A 4,210-nucleotide genomic window follows, 5' to 3' on the forward strand; every position below is an offset into this window, starting at 1 on the left:
GTTGTTCGCTGTTCCTATTTCTTGGCAGCTCCGCCCGTTTGACCTTCGGAGGACCGACAGCGACGACGCCAGTAGATGCACTACTGACGGTACCGGCCACCTCGAGCTCCAGAGCCAAGGACGCCGCGAGGACAGGGATCGCGCGGCTCACACACCCTCCCAGTCCGTCCTCCAGTTCCGTTTTCTTTGGCCGCGGATCTCGTCGCCTTCGGTGCCATGGATGCAGTCGCCGGCACGGCGGGGTATCGGGGACCAGCGCTAGTGTGCGCCCGCGCGCCCGGCAAGATCATCCTCGCGGGCGAGCACGCCGTCGTCCACGGCTCCGCCGCCGTCGCCGCCGCCATCGATCTCTACACCAGGTCCTCCCTCCTCCTCCGCCCCACAGGTGCTCCCGCCCACCCTGGCTTCTTCGGTTCTTCGTTTTGTCGCGTCGCCGCCGCTGGTACCCTTCTCACAGCTCCTCTCTCCCGGTGCCACGCAGGAGAGGGTGGTGGCGCTGACTCCGGCGCGGTGGAGCTGTACCTCAGGGACTCGGGCCTCACCTTCTCGTGGCCGTGCTCACGCCTCCGCGGGGCGCTAGGCGAGGAGATCAGCGCCAACCCCGAGGTTCCGGCGCCGTGCTCCCCTGACCAACTGGCCACCATTGCCAGGCTCTTGGAGGACCAGGAGATCCCTGAGGCCAAGATCTGGCTCTCTGCCGGTCTGTCCGCTTTCCTTTTCCTCTACACCTCCATTTGGGGTTGGTTGCTTCTCCCTTCCCGTTTGCAGTCTGTGCTCACATCACGTTTTTTCACACATGTGGTTGTTCGCTGTGTTCTTGTGCAGATGCAGGCCTGGCAAGGCAGTGGTGACCTCGGACCTGCCCATGGGTGCAGGGCTCGGCTCGTCGTCGGCATTCTGTGTGTCCATGTCAGGGGCTCTATTGACGGCTGCTGGCGCAGTCAGTGTTGGAGCACACAGGGGTGCTGAGGGGTGGGAGGTGTTGGAGAAGGGTGATCTTGAGCTGGTCAACCAATGGGCGTTCCAAGGGGAAAAGATCATTCATGGCAAGCCTTCTGGCATCGACAATTCCGTCAGCACTTTCGGTATGCTATGAAATTGATGAGTTCTGAAACCTTTATTTAAAACTGGTAGTATTGAAATGCCTTTGCATTCAGGGTTGACCTCTAGTGGAATTCGTATTGAGGTTGTTCGCAATAACTTAATGGTTGATTGCTTAATGGCACCGCCACTCTTGTCGCAGTCAGGATTGCTTCTAGTTCACTTATTTATTTTTTCAAACAACTCCCCTAGTTTACTTATGGTATGATAGTTATATATGTTCTTGACTTGCACCTACTTATAGATGATGTATCTATGTATTGAAATGAGTAATTTAACCAAAGAAGTCTTGTACTCTTGTTAGTTTTAGGTCTAAGGCATGGAAACCTTTGCAAATGGGTGAACTTAAGTAATTTATTAATAATCATAAGATCATATGAATGTTAATTGCCTTCTTATCATTTCTCCTAAGTTTGTTTTGGTTCACTAAATCTTATGTTTGAAACTAGGGAAAATGATCAAATTCAAGAAGGGGGAACTGACAAACCTTGAGTCCAGGAACCCAGTCAAAATGCTTATTACTGACACAAGAGTTGGTAGGAACACAAAGGCCCTGGTTGCTGGTGTGTCTGAAAGAGCATCTAGGCATCCAGATGCTATGGCTTCTGTCTTCCATACAATGGCATCTTTTCCTTCATGGTTTTACAAAATAAACACCATACAACTTATGTGTGATTTCTGTTAATCTTTAACGTTTCAACTCAAAGCTTTTCAGAAATCTGGGTCTTGATATGCATTAATAAAGAATCTGACAGTATAGGAACTTCAGATTCAGAACTACAATGGCCTGTCTTGTACTCCCTCCGTTTGACATCGTAGTTCATTTTGGCTTTGTCCTAAGTCAAATTTCTTTAACTTGGAATGGAGTGTTCATTACTTAATAATATTTAGAATGATTCTGGGTTCCATTCCATCTAATAGACAAGTTTTTTTTTGTGAATAAATCTATCAATGTGGAAGGACAGGAACTGTAGCTATTCAAATTTCTAAATATCCTTTGATTTCATCGTATCTGAGTTTCTGTTCTGTATCTACTTAGAGAATAGTCCTGTAAGTTTTTCATCTGTCTGACCCTTCAATGGTATCTACTTAGAGAATAGTCCTGTAATTCCAAATCAGGGTAAAATCACAATTAGGCATAACAAACAGGGGCAAAATCGCATGGGCATTCATGTCCTTTTGTACAAAGTTTAACACCGTTAGGGGTGGATGACGGAGCAGGGGCAAACTGGTGCTTCGTGAACGGCACAGTAGGGGTAAATTCACAAAGTCAAAAAAATAGGGGCAAAATCACAATTTCGATACAAAACAAGGGTACAAACGCAAGAGCCCCTAATTTTTATTAGGGTTTCAAATGCCTAGTGTGAAGCCACCACCAAGTTCAAGATTTTTCTGAATTGGTTTGGTAATTTTTCCACTTTAATTGAATTTCCACGCGACTTCACCGATTAATTATACGTTGAACTGAGTCCACCCCCGAAAAGATCCAGAATGGTGCCAAACTTTGCCAAATGGTCTCTTGTGCCCTAGGAGACAAATATTTGTGGAGGTTGATGCAAAATTATATTGTTTTGAATATGTAATTCGCCGTATTTCGTCTCACGCGACACAAAGAAAAATGTAATAATAAAAATAATTATAAAAAAACCTAAGATCTTGTGTGGGGCCATATTTTGGGTGTAAATGACTGCCAAAAAAATTTGAAGCCATTTTGACATAGGCGGAGTCGACGTGCTTCATAGATGTATATAGAACCTTTCGTCGAACCCTATCTATACACCTAGGTTCTCTGGGATTCTGAGGTCCATATGCTTTCTAGTGCCAGATTGGGCTGAAACTTTTTCTCAAAACTTCAAATGCCTTATGTGTAGCCACCACCAAGTTTGAGATTTTTCTAAGGTGGTTTGGTACTTTTTTTCACTTTAATTGAATTTTCGCGCGAATTCACCGATTAATTATACATTGAACTAGGTCCGCCCCCTAAATGATCCGGAATGGTGCCAAACTTTGCCAAATGGTTTATTGTGCCCTAGGAGACAAATATTTGTGGAGGTTGATGCAAAATTATATTGTTTTCAATATGTAATTCACCGTATTTCGTCTCACACGGCACAAACAAAAATGTAATAATAAAAATAATTATCAAAAAAATCTAAGATCTTGTGTGGGGCCATATTTTGGGTGTAAATGATTGCCAAAAAAATATCAAGCCATTTCGACATAGGCGGAGTCGACGTACTTCACAGAGGTATATAGAATATTTCGTCGAACCCTATCTATACACCTAGGTTCTCTGGGACTCTGAAGTCTATTTGCTTTCCAGTGCCGGATTGGTCTCAAACTTTTTCTCAAGACTACAAATGCCCTGTGTGTAGCCACCACCAAGTTTGAGATTTTTCTGCGGTGGTTTGGTACTTTTTAACTTTAATTGAATTTCCGCCCGAACTCACCGATTAATTATACAATGATTAATGAAGAACCTAAAGATTTACGTTATAATTACGTGAAAACTAATTTCCTGTCAAAAACCAATAAATTTAATAATTTCAATTAAAGTCTACATTTTTGCATTAACAAAAATAGTGAGTATTAGTTGCATTATGTTCAACATTTATAATAAAGAACACAATAGTTTAGGTCACATATTTTTTTTGCAGTAAATGAAAATAAAGTTTATTACTTTTTCTAAAAAAATTTATGCCTAGTATTGAATTTACTGCGCAAATAATAAGACTTAAATATTTAAATACAAAACATATATAAAATAAACTGATCTGCTTCAAAGTTGCGGGAAATGAAAATGTAGCCCACCTTTAGTCCCGGCTCCTGCCACCAGCTGGGACTAAAGGTGGGCTGCATTTGGCGGCCCGCCAAAAAATCCTTTAGTCCCGGCTTCTGCCACCAGCCGGGACTAAAGGGGGGCCACCAAAAAATCCTTTAGTCCCGGCTCCTTCCAACAGCCGGGACTAAAGGTCCCCCCTTTAGTCCCGGCTGGTGGCAGAAGCCGGGACTAAAGGTGCTTTAGTCCTGGGCGGTGGATGGAGCCGGGACTAAAGGTCCCTCTCCTATATACCGCCGCCTCCCTTCTCTCTTTCTCCTCATCGATCGT

General features: G+C 44.2%; 1 pseudogene; it reads left to right on the top strand.

Moving 5' to 3' along the window:
- The first annotated feature begins 201 nt into the window (after positions 1-201).
- LOC136482702 (mevalonate kinase-like) lies at positions 202-2,006 on the top strand (annotated as a pseudogene).
- Positions 2,007-4,210: the final 2,204 nt, after the last annotated feature.

The sequence above is a fragment of the Miscanthus floridulus genome, chromosome 9, assembly GCF_019320115.1.
Source record: "Miscanthus floridulus cultivar M001 chromosome 9, ASM1932011v1, whole genome shotgun sequence".
Taxonomy (NCBI): domain Eukaryota; kingdom Viridiplantae; phylum Streptophyta; class Magnoliopsida; order Poales; family Poaceae; genus Miscanthus; species Miscanthus floridulus.